Here is a 13,098-nt window from a genome sequence, read left to right on the forward strand (position 1 = left end):
AAAAGTATTGTTGATCGATCTCAAACATGCTGTATATGATTTTTTTTTCTCAAAGTACCACATTTTACTAATTTTTTTTTCAATTGAAAAAAAAAAAAACAAAAAAAGTATAAATGTGAAAACTTAAGAGATTACATTTAAAATTTTAATTTTTCGACAGTATTGAATCGTTTTACACACGTATAGCGAACGTAAAAATTAACAAAAAAAATAATGTTCAAAAAAACGATATTTTGTAAAACTCACACTGAAAGCACTGACGAAGATACCGTCTTTCAAAAATTATGCTTCATTTGAATTAAAGTATTTTCTGAACAACTTTTTTACTTTCCACCAAAGAACTTAAATGTAGTATAAATCTAAGCTAAAAATAAGCAACATTAGATAGCCATTTAAAAGATTATCTTAATTTAAGTTGTTACAAAAATATGTTATTTTGTGAAGTTATTTTAAACTTTTAGCATTGATTTTTTCGACTCAATTTAGAGATTTGATGTTGTCTCTGATTTTTCGAGGCAATTCAAGGCTTGAATAAAAAAGATAGATAACTCGAAAAATTTTCAAAACTCCAGAAATCGTCAGCAATTGCTCATGTTTGAAAGTATGGAAAAAAGTCTCAAAAATATTCCAACTTTGAAGAACTGCTTATTTTCAAAGAATGAATAAATTAAGTTTTAGAATTCAGTTTTTTTATTTATGGAACTGCTCACGTTTGAATGAATGGAAAACACATATAAATATTGTAATGAGCAGAACAGATCTTTTCAAGAACTGAAAACTTACAACTTTTAGGAGTTCGAAAAACTGCTCATATTTCAAACTATTAAGGACAAATCAGGAATATATTTGTAAAAAGAAAAAGCAGACCCAAATGACACGTGAGTTAAGGGGTTGCATACATGTAGAAAATCACAAAATGTATATTAGAGCAGTTCTCTAGGATTTCGGTCATTCGATTTTTTTTGTATTTTTCAATCCGACTGAAACTTTTTTGGTGCCTTCGGTATGCCCAAAGAAGCAAAGTTTGTCCATATAATTTTCCATACAAATTTTGCAGCTGTCTATATAAAAATGATGTATGAAAATTCAAAAATCTGTATCTTTTGAAGGAATTTTTGATCGATTGTGTCTTCGGTAAAGTTGTAGGTATGAAAAAGGACTACACTGGAAAAAAATGATACACGGTAAAAAAAAAATTTGGTGATTTTTTTATTTAACTTTTTATCGCTAAACTTGATTTGCAAAAAAACACTATTTTTATTTTTTTTATTTTTTGATATGTTTTAGAGGACATAAAATGTCAACTTTTCAGAAATTTCCAGGTTGTGCAAAAAAACATTGACCGAGTTATGAATTTTTTAATCAATACTTATTTTTTCAAAAAATCGAAATATTGGTCGCAAAATTTTTCAACTTCATTTTTCGATGTAAAATCAAATTTGCAATCAAAACGTACTTTAGTAAAATTTTGATAAAGTGCACCGTTTTCAAGTTAAATCCATATTTAGGTGACTTTTTTGAAAATAGTCTCAGTTTTTCATTTTTTTTTATTAATGCACATGTTTGCACACTTTTGGAAAAAATATTTTGGCCAAACATTCATTATTACGCCCTTTTAAAATGTTTGTCTTGATTTGAAAATTTTGAAAATAATGTTTTCCAAAAGATCGGAAAATTTCACAAATGTTTCATACATTAACATTGAAAATCGGACCATTAGTTGCTGAGATATCGACATTAATAAATGGTGGGCTGTTTGGGTGAGACTTAGAAAACATCAATTTTCCTGTTTTTAAACCTTTGCATTGCAATATCTCAGCAACTAAAGGTCGTATCAACAAAGTCCGAAGAAGCAAAATGTAGAGAATTTTCTCAGCTTTTCAAAAATATTTTTTCCAAAAGTGTGCAAAAATGTGCACTAATTAAAAAAATGAAAAACTGCGACTATTTTCAAAAAAGTCACCTAAATATGGATTTAACTTGAAAACGATGCACTTTATCAAAATTTCACTAAAGTACTTTTTGATTGCAAATTTGATTTTACATTGAAATATGAAGTTGAAAAAATTTTGCGACCAATATTTTGATTTTTTTGAAAAAATCAGTATTGATTAAAAAATTCATAACTCGGTCAATGTTTTTTTGAACAACCTGGAAATTTCTGAAAAGTTGACATTTTATGTCCTCTAAAACTTATAAAAAAAATAAAAAAAATTAAAAATAGTGTTTTTTTGCAAATCAAATTCTAGTGATAAAAAGATAAATAAAAAATCACCAATTTTTTTAACCGTGTGTCATTTTTTTACAGTGTAGTACGTATCCATACCTACAACTTTGCCGAAGACACCAAATCGATCAAAAAATTCCTTCAAAAGATACAGATTTTTGAATTTTCATTCATCATTTTTGTATGGACAGCTGCCAAATTTGTATGGAAAATTATATGGACAAACTAATGATGCAAAATGGCTTCTTTGGGCATACCGAAGGCACCAAAAAAGTTTCATTCGGATTAAAAAATACAAAAATTAAAATTGAAGAAAAAATACCGATTTCGTAGAGAATTGCTCATCACAGAAAATTTATTAAATTCACTTAAAAGATGATTCTCAATCACTCCTGAAAGTTTCATGAAGATATTTCATGATTTAACTGAGTTAGAGACGATTTAAGCTCAGAATTTTGCCATGCGCAAAGTAAACAAAGTATTTCGAAAAAAGTTTAAGTGTGTGCTCAAACCAACCTGTTACATTTAAGCCGATTTACATGTATGTAGCCCCTTAAGTGGTACTTAAACGCAAATAAAAATTTAAAAAAATAGAAAGAAAAATGCAGAATATTTTAGAATTCGGATTTTTTTTTTGTCGAAAGAACTGCTTATAATTTCAAAAACTACTACTTTCAAGAAAAGATTGTTTTCAAAGAATTGAAAAAACCCTTAAAATTTTGCTAGAAATTTGCCTTTTTCTTTTTAAATGAACTGTTCATATTTGAAAGAATGTGATATTGCATTTATTTTTCAGTTTAAGGATTGGAAAAGCCCTACAAAATAGTTTGATAGTTTTGCTGTTTATTTGAAAAAAAACTGCTTATCATTGAATGACTGAAAAATCTTACAATAAATGCATAAAAAAATGATAAACAAATATTCGAAAAAATATACTTAAGAGAATATTCCTAAATATTTTACCCATTTTAATTTATTTTTAAAGCATTCATTTTATACACATTTGACCATATGTATTTCGACCATTTGGCATTTGACCTTATGTCCTTAGACTTTTTGTCACACACCCTTTTTAAACTTACTAAAGTACCTAAAAGACTGTTTTTAACAGCTTTCTAAGTCTACGAGAATATTTTCCCCCATAAATGACGGAGCCCAAAAAAAAAATACATTTTGATTGAAAAAAATTAAACATCGATTGTCGTAAATGATTTTTTGCATTTTAAATCAATTAAAAACTTTTTATTTAAAAAAAAAAAATTTTGGAACCAAAGAGCTTTACAAAACGTGCAAGATTTTTATTTTGGTCAAGCAAATTCACTGGTATTTTGCAAATTTTTGGTATCAGCATAACTGTAACGATGTTTTGAGCATTCTGTTATACTACAGTGCAGACTGGATTATCCAAAGCCTCGGTTATCCGAAATTTCGATTATCCGAAGTTTCGATTATCCGAAGGTTTGTATGGGACTTCGGATAATCGAATCACGAAAAAAATTCTTTTAAACAGCAAATTCGAGTTGCATTTTTTCAATATTTCAACACCGCCATCTTGGATTTTAAAGTTTTAAATGAATTTAACGTAGTTTAGGGGTCATACTTAAGCTCGACAATAAAAAATTAGGCAACGAAACATTTTTTTTACGCGATTCGATTATCCGAAGTGAAATTTTTCCGAGGCCTTCGGATAATCGAGTCTGGACTGTAATTGTATCGAAATTTGTACCAGCTAAAAAACTCAAAATCTGATATTTAAAGAATAGCATGCACTTGCATGAAGTGACTGGCTTCAAGCATATTCTTTTAAAACAATCAATAATAATAAAAAAAAAAACAAAAAAAAAAACTAATATTGTGATCAAAAACAGGCTCCCCACTCTATTTGCTCCGGTTCCAGGTCACCGGATCGGAAGTACGATGCTAAGATCCGTAAGCTACCCAAACCGGATGTGCGAACAACAGTTCACCCCCTTAACCATCGTCCCTCCTACTCCTAACCGTAGCCATGCTCTGGCACACATTAGTTATCCATATTATTATCGAAGGATCCTCCTGATTGTGGCATGGCATCCCTGTAGTGTAGTGTTGTTTTAGGGGTTGTAGCTCCGATTATCCCGAGTACACCCCGGTGCCTGTTTGGTCGACTGGTCGTTGGTAATAAAAATCATAAACATAGGTGCCAGAAAAGTGCTTACCGCCAGAATACGCCGGAGATACGATAGGGGCAAAATTTAAGAAGAGGACGGGTTTAACAAGTACAGTTCGGGGGAGGCTTCGGCTCGGGGTTGGTTTAAGGTTGGATTTTGACTTGATCCCCTTCCGGAAAATGAATGGAAGCGTAAATAATTCCCTCCCCCTCCTTCTGAATGATGTGCAATGTGGAAATACTCTAGGAGAAGGAGGGGAGGCTAGTATCTTCAAAAGGATAATGGCTAATCAAACCGTACATTATATAGTTTACACGCCCCGCACATAAACACACTCACACATGAAAATGGTTTGACTTTTGTTACGTAGGAAGAACTAATTTGTAGTTATTTGAAGCTACAGTCATCCCACATATTCGGAACACCCACAAATTCGGAACACTTTTGTAATAATTTGTCAATAGCATGCCAAATGCAGCTTTTCTGTCCACCCTACTATTTTAAGGACCTTTATTTGGACATTCTCTTGCTATTTCACAAGTAAAAGTAGTACTTTTTGAACAAAAACTTCATTTCAAGACTATTTCATTCAGAGCAGCAAAACACCGCCTCCAAATTGCCTGTTTCATAATTGTGGGATGTTATTGTGCCTCCCACAATTGTGGAACACCTGAATTTAACTGATAATTTCACTCAAAAAGTTATCAGACCATTCATAAAACATTACAAAGCTTGAATTTCGTGGGTTTTAGTGCGTGCAGTCATTTTTTTTTTTTGTAAAAATTATGTACTTATGGAGGGAACCAAAGTTTGTTTACATCCGTAAGAGAAAAGTGTTCCGAATTTGTGGATTTCAAGGGTCAAAGTTTTTCTTCAAAAACTTTATTTAAAAGTTGAAATTTGCAGTTGTTCGATACAGCATTCGAAAGATCGCAAGAAAAGCTTTCAAATGAAGGTAAAAGCGAATCATTAAGTTCAATTATCGATTTGCTATGATTTTTGAACATTGGCCGATCTGTAAACTGTTCCGAATATGAGGGGTGACTGTACCCAGAGTTTGGAGATGACAGGACGAGATGAAAAGAGAAAGAGAGGGCGCACTCAGTTATCTGTTGTAATTGAGGTCCTACGAGGAATTCGAACGCTGTTATTTACCATTTGAACCATCTCGAAAGGGGGATTGCCGAGCTGCCGAGTTCAATGGGTTATAATTGTGTTAATTATACGCTTGGTTTGACGCTGGTGAGTTGGCCTGGTTGTGGTTGAGACATTGTTGTATGGTGGAATTAGATCAATTTTGGTAAAACTTTCTTCTTTTTTATATTGCATCAACCCTTTCTTTTGAAAAAATTCTTCACATCTCCCAGTGTCACCATTTCGTCAATTCAAATTCCTTTCTTCAACCAAAAATTCCATGAACCCTGGAGAGTTCTTCCCCCTAACACAATGGGAAACCAACTCAGGCAGGGCAGGGACTGCCCGAATATTCCGATCTTCCTCAACCCCCTTCTAAATCAACTGAACACAGGATTGGATTTACGCCCTGACGGGCGAAGGCGAAGATTCCTCTCTGAACACTGCCTTCCCGAGCACGTCCTCGGCCGTCCAGCATCAACGATATCGACAGGCCCCGGTGGGGTTTTCCCACTTTTCTGCGAGATTGGTTAGCTGGCAGTGTTGGGGAAAAGTCAAATGTAAAAAAAAAACAGAGAAATGTTTGATTTTTTCGAAATTCCAGCATCACTGGCCCCTCTGCCCACAGCGAGTCTTGTCCGACCTCCGGAGGTCCAGGGGCGAATAAAATCCGGTAACGAAAAGCATGAAATAAGCCTCCGGGGAATATTATTGGATTCGAACCCGTTTTCCGCGCCTTCGTGAAGACAACGGCCGGAACATGTGATTTCCGGTTGTTCTTCCTCCTCTCGGACTGGTTTGTCGACCCATTTCTGCCCGAGACAGTGCAGTGTGGGCCTGTTTGGCTTGTCCACTCACGGGCAACCCGCGCTGTCGTTCTTGACAGGGCTTGTTAAATAAGGTTATGAAAAGCCGTGGAAGGGGTGGGGAAAGGAAAATTGAAAGATACACACCCACACTTTTAGGGTAGATTTGATGGTTTGAAGCTCTGGAAGTGATTTTTGATAATTTTTTTTGAAAGAAAACTTTAAAGTAGTCGTGACTCTTTAACAACTCAACTTGCTGCTCTTTCTTTAATCTAATAATAGCGTTTAAAGTTGTCTTCTTAAAATTCATGCAAAATTACATGCAAGTCGATGTAACAAATAATCCTGTTCATTCCTCCTCCACCTTTTGACCATTGAACTTTCAAGTTGAAAAGTTCAGCATTCAACAGCTTCTTCCACTTTAAATCATTCTACCACTTTCCTCAACCCTTAAATTCATGGAAAAAGAAGAAAAAGCACTACAGTTGAAAAGAAAGCGAAAACACCATCCCCCACCCCACAAACAAATTTCAACTCTATTTTTGCTCAAAATTAGCCCATTCCATCGGAGAAAGACGCTGATGACGCCAATGATGTCGATGGCTTCTGGTGACCTGCGACCCGCTCCGCACACACTTTAGGGAGTGGGACAATTTGCCGGATCGGTGCCCTGAAATTCGCCATTCCAGTCGGATTATCGGATGTCCGAGAGACGGACGGAGGTCGTTACAGGAGAAAAAAAATGGTGATGTTTTTTTTCTTCTTTTTTGCTGTTCGAATAAAAGGTCTGCTCTTTTCATGAGAAGCAATTGCATCTTTCTGCTCGATTAAAGCAGGGCAATGGGCACTTAAGAGAGAAAAAGAAAAGGGGGTTTTGAAGCTTATCAAGATTTCGATGAATATCAAAACTGTGGTCGAGATATATCTTGGAGACATGACTTAAACTTTTAAAATTTTTGTGTGAATTCCAATTTTGTTTCTCTTAGTTTTGTCTTTCGTCTTTTTTGGTTGTTTTTTTTTGCATTTTTGCTTTTTTGCATTTTTGCATTTTTGCATTTTTGCATTTTTGCATTTTTGCTTTTTTGCTTTTTTGCTTTTTTGCTTTTTTGATTTTTTGCTTTTTTGCTTTTTTGCTTTTTTGCTTTTTTGCTTTTTTGCTTTTTTGCTTTTTTGCTTTTTTGCTTTTTGTTTTTTGCTTTTTAGCTTTTTGCTTTTTGCTTTTGTTTTTTTCTTTTTCTTTGTTTTTTGTTTTTTTGTTTTTGTTTTTTGCTTTTTTGCTTTTGCTTTTTTGCTTTTTGCTTTTTTTTTTGCTTTTTTTGCTTTTTTTTTTGCTTTTTTTTTTTTTTGCTTTTTGCTTTTTGCTTTGTTTTTCTTTTTCTTTTTTTTTTCTTTTTTCTTTTTGCTTTTTTTTTTTTGTTTTTTTTGCTTTTTTGTTTTTTTGCTTTTTGTTTTTCTTTTGCTTTTTTGTTTTTTTTTTTGCTTTTTCTTTTTTCTTTTGCTTTTCTTTTGCTTTGCTTTTTGCTTTTTTTTTTTTTTTGCTTTTTCTTTTTTTCTTTTTGCTTTCTTTGCTTTTGCTTTTTTCTCTTTGCTTTTGCTTTTTGCTTTTTTTTTTTTTTTTTTTTTTTTTTTTTTTTTTCTTTTTTTTTTTCTTTTGCTTTTTTTTGCTTTTTTGCTTTTTCTTTTTGCTTTTTTGCTTTTTGCTTTTTTTCTTTCTTTTTTTCTTTTTGCTTTTGCTTTTTTTTTTTTGTTTTTTGCTTTTCTTTTTTTTTTTTCTTTTGCTTTCTTTCTTTTCTTTTTGCTTTTTTTTCTTTTTTGTTTTTTTTGCTTTTTACTTTCTGCTGCTTTTGTTGTTTTTTCTCTTGCTTTTGCTTTTGCTTTTTCTTTTCTTTCTTTGCTTTTCTTTTTTGCTTTTTTTGCTTTTTGCTTTTTTTTTCTTTTTGTTTTCTTTTTTGCTTTTTTTCTTTTTTTTCTTTTTTCTTTTTTGCTTTTTCTTTTTCTTTTTTGCTTTTTTTTTTTTTTTTTTTTTTGTTTTTTTCTTTTTTTTTGTCTTTCTTTTCTTTTTTTTTTTTTTCTTTTTCTTTTTCTTTTTTTTTCTTTTCTTTTTTCTTTGCTTTTGTTTTTTGCTTTTTTGTTTTTGCTTTTTTTGCTTTTTTGCTTTTTGTTTTTTCTTTGCTTTTTTGCTTTTTTGTTTTTTTGCTTTTGCTTTTTGCTTTTTTGTTTTTTGTTTTTGCTTTTTTGTTTTTTGCTTTTTTTTGCTTTTTTGTTTTTGCTTTTTGCTTTTTTGTTTTTGCTTTTTTTGCTTTTTGTTTTTTGCTTTTTGCTTTTTTGCTTTTTTGCTTTTTTGCTTTTTTGCTTTTTTGCTTTTTTGCTTTTTTGCTTTTTTGCTTTTTTGCTTTTTTGCTATTTGCTCTTTTGCTCTTTTGCTTTTTTGCTTTTTTGCTTTTTTGCTTTTTTTGTTTTTTTGCTTTTTTTGTTTTTGGGCGTTTTGGCTAGGTTTAAAGACAAAAAAGTATTTCAACACTCATTTTTTCTTCCGAAATCGAAATTGGCCCTTCACAATTGAGTTCAACTTTCGATTTCCACGCAAAAAAACAAAACCTGTTGAATTAATAAAATTATCATTTCTCGCTGATCGCTGATCACATCATTCAGACGTGTGCCCCCTCAAGGCAAAACCACTCAACCACATCGCTCAAAAGTACCTGCTTGTTCGTGATGTGATATCTCAATCAGTCACGCGATTTCCCATGTAGAAACCTTTTTTTTTCATCATTTTTAGTTTCTGGCCACACCTGTCGTGGTTTTCGGTCGTACCTGCGGAAAAAAAGAGAGAAAAAGAAAAAAAACTTTTACTAATGTGCCTCCGTTTGCATATGGATAAGTTTCTAAACAAAAAGGTAATTTGGTCTTTTCCCTTTATTTCTTCGCTCTCTTCCCTTTCAGTTTAGGTGCTACGTGAGCAAATCAACTTCAATAAATCTCCCGTGAACTGGCCGTTCCGTGTACCTGTATGGTTGGCCACAATCGTTTTCGGCACCAATTAAGAAATCGGCACGTTTTTCGAAACAATGCCGTCCTGAGTCACGCCATATCGAAGCGCGACTTTGTGCCCCCACGAATTGGCCATTTGCAACGATCTTGATGTGTTTGCAAAGTTGAGCAAACGTTTCCACCTGGCAGCGACTTTCTATCTAGCCCTGGCCCGGATGGACGGATTGTCACCATGTGAACCACGCCGATTGGCACGGGGGGTTCTGGCCCTGGACTCAACCGGACAATTGGAATCTGGAATTGGCTGGAGTGCGTTCTACCTTTGCGATGAAATCGATTCTTTCTGGAGTCTGGAGGGCGGCACACTGAAAGCGAAACTGCTGTAAATTGGATTGCTGGTATAGGAGAGATTGAGGGTCTCTTCATACTGGGATGCAAATCTGTAGGATTTCAACTTTCAATCCGGTTTTAAATCACAAGTCCATCAAAAGTAGCTTATGATACCTTTATAAAATTCTTCAAAAATTAATAATCGTTTTCTAAAAGCTCGGTCTCTCCTAATCACTCGAAAAACATCAAACACAACAAAACAACCAAACAGCAATTTTCCAATTTTCCATGCCGGCGCAAAAGGTTCAAAAGATGGCTCAAACCGGCTTCTCGTTTTCCTTTCCCGGGAAGCCAATTTATTTGCACTTCCTGTCCTGAAGCACAACGAGCCGGCATACAAACGCAAACTGTGCTGTGTTGGTGCACTTTTGGGCCGGAACGACCATGTCGTCGGCAAGGAAAAGCACCTTATGGCCCACGATTCGTCATTAAATCAGACGCACACGTGTTGGTTTTTGTCATCAGGGCGCAGCCCTTTTCCGAACTTAAGTTGGTTCTGGGAATTGCTAGTTGGATTGGTTGGTTCCACTTCCAGGAACCTTTTGTGATTTTTTTTGTTTGTTTGTATTTTTGTATTTTTGTATTTTTGTATTTTTGTATTTTTGTATTTTTGTATTTTTGTATTTTTGTATTTTTGTATTTTTGTATTTTTGTATTTTTGTATTTTTGTATTTTTGTATTTTTGTATTTTTGTATTTTTGTATTTTTGTATTTTTGTATTTTTGTATTTTTGTATTTTTGTATTTTTGTATTTTTGTATTTTTGTACACCCAAAGTTAAAGAACGAGGGGATAGTCCTCACGAAAATAAACGTGAGAAAGGTGCTATATTGCGAGAGTAAAGTCCTCTCGCGTGTTCATTCGTTCATTGGAACAGTTCATCCTATGAGTGGCTTATATGGACAAACGACCGCCATTTATTCACCGAACCATGGTGGCCCATACGGCAAAGGCACGGTTCAATATGCCGAAGGTCTTGGGTTCGAGTCTCGGTACCGGTACTTTTTTTTTTTTGATGGATGAACTTTTTTGGAAAATGAACCATGAGTAAAGTACTCTCGGTAATTTCGGGATGTATCCTCTCCGTCCGCACACAGTACCATTTTACAACCGAATCGTGCTCTTTATCCTCTCGTATGCCGATGCCCAGTTCTGGGTGTATTTTTGTATAATTTGTATTTTTGTATTTTTGTAATTTGTATTTTTGTATTTTTGTATTTTTGTATTTTTGTATTTTTGTATTTTTGTATTTTTGTATTTTTGTATTTTTGTATTTTTGTATTTTTGTATTTTTGTATTTTTGTATTTTTGTATTTTTGTATTTTTGTAGAGTCGCGTGGTGTTCGTCGGGGGGATCGGTTGAAGAATCGACGCGCGAGAATCCGCGAGAAAGTGATAGAAGATTCTGGAATTCATTGAAAAAGTGTCGCGTGGTGGCCTTGGGAGTTTGGCCCTCAGTCGTGTGGTGTTCGTGGGGGGGATCGGTTAAAGAACCGACGCGCGAGAATCCGCGAGAAAGTGATAGAAGATTCTGGAATTCATTGAAAAAGTGTCGCGTGGTGGCCTTGGGAGTTTGGTCCTCAGTCGCGTGGTGTTCGTCGGGGGGATCGGTTGAAGAATCGACGCGCGAGAATCCGCGAGAAAGTGATAGAAGATTCTGGAATTCATTGAAAAAGTGTCGCGTGGTGGCCTTGGGAGTTTGGCCCTCAGTCGTGTGGTGTTCGTGGGGGGGATCGGTTAAAGAACCGACGCGCGAGAATCCGCGAGAAAGTGATAGAAGATTCTGGAATTCATTGAAAAAGTGTCGCGTGGTGGCCTTGGGAGTTTGGTCCTCAGTCGCGTGGTGTTCGTCGGGGGATCGGTTAAAGAACCGACGCGCGAGAATCCGCGAGAAAGTGATAGAAGATTCTGGAATTCATTGAAAAAGTGTCGCGTGGTGGCCTTGGGAGTTTGGCCCTCAGTCGTGTGGTGTTCGTGGGGGGGATCGGTTAAAGAACCGACGCGCGAGAATCCGCGAGAAAGTGATAGAAGATTCTGGAATTCATTGAAAAAGTGTCGCGTGGTGGCCTTGGGAGTTTGGCCCTCAGTCGTGTGGTGTTCGTGGGGGGGATCGGTTAAAGAACCGACGCGCGAGAATCCGCGAGAAAGTGATAGAAGATTCTGGAATTCATTGAAAAAGTGTCGCGTGGTGGCCTTGGGAGTTTGGTCCTCAGTCGCGTGGTGTTCGTCGGGGGGATCGGTTGAAGAATCGACGCGCGAGAATCCGCGAGAAAGTGATAGAAGATTCTGGAATTCATTGAAAAAGTGTCGCGTGGTGGCCTTGGGAGTTTGGCCCTCAGTCGTGTGGTGTTCGTGGGGGGGATCGGTTAAAGAACCGACGCGCGAGAATCCGCGAGAAAGTGATAGAAGATTCTGGAATTCATTGAAAAAGTGTCGCGTGGTGGCCTTGGGAGTTTGGTCCTCAGTCGCGTGGTGTTCGTCGGGGGATCGGTTAAAGAACCGACGCGCGAGAATCCGCGAGAAAGTGATAGAAGATTCTGGAATTCATTGAAAAAGTGTCGCGTGGTGGCCTTGGGAGTTTGGCCCTCAGTCGTGTGGTGTTCGTGGGGGGGATCGGTTAAAGAACCGACGCGCGAGAATCCGCGAGAAAGTGATAGAAGATTCTGGAATTCATTGAAAAAGTGTCGCGTGGTGGCCTTGGGAGTTTGGTCCTCAGTCGCGTGGTGTTCGTCGGGGGATCGGTTAAAGAACCGACGCGCGAGAATCCGCGAGAAAGTGATAGAAGATTCTGGAATTCATTGAAAAAGTGTCGCGTGGTGGCCTTGGGAGTTTGGCCCTCAGTCGTGTGGTGTTCGTGGGGGGGATCGGTTAAAGAACCGACGCGCGAGAATCCGCGAAAGTGATAGAAAATTCTTGAATTTATTGATAGAAGGCTTCGCGTCGTCGTGTATATATTTTCTTTCTGTTGTTGAGCCGGTTGTTCGCGGTCCGGACTGGGTAAATTCGTGGGGAAGTTTGTTGCAAAGAAGTCATGCGCGAAGAATTTCATTAAATCGATTGAAACAGTTCGGTGTATCAGCACTGTTTGAGGTTTACATGATAACGAATAATACGTTGCTAAAAATTTAATTTTGTTTTGAAAGCCCATCCCTTAGCATCGTGGCTCGGATGGCACGACGACGGATCTATTTTAAATTGTTCGTTACCGAATAATGCGTTAATTCAAATTTCATTTCGTGTTGAAAGCCCATCCCAAAGTATCGTTGCTCGGATGGCACGCCGGCGGTAAAAAGTAAAAAAATACGCGAATGATAAGTCCTTCTCATAGCGTCGTAGCTCAGAAGGCAACGATTATGGTTCACAGTTCACATTCTGGTCATATCATATACCAAGATGAATCCTGA

The 13,098-nt window shown here is 35.9% G+C and overlaps 1 protein-coding gene across 2 annotated transcripts in view; it reads right to left on the reverse strand.

Moving 5' to 3' along the window:
• Positions 1-13,098, reverse strand: part of LOC6048628 (furin-like protease 2) — a 614,884-nt gene that overhangs the window by 392,275 nt on the left and 209,511 nt on the right. The window contains exon 1 of one of the 2 annotated variants that reach the window (XM_038260447.1): positions 9,017-9,128. The exons of the other annotated variant lie outside the window; for it this stretch is intronic. The gene's annotated coding sequence lies outside the window, so the exon portion shown is untranslated. Of the gene's footprint in view, positions 1-9,016; positions 9,129-13,098 lie in introns of those variants that run through there. 2 annotated transcript variants of the gene reach the window in all.

Source organism: Culex quinquefasciatus, chromosome 3, assembly GCF_015732765.1.
Source record: "Culex quinquefasciatus strain JHB chromosome 3, VPISU_Cqui_1.0_pri_paternal, whole genome shotgun sequence".
NCBI classification, from domain to species: Eukaryota; Metazoa; Arthropoda; class Insecta; order Diptera; family Culicidae; genus Culex; species Culex quinquefasciatus.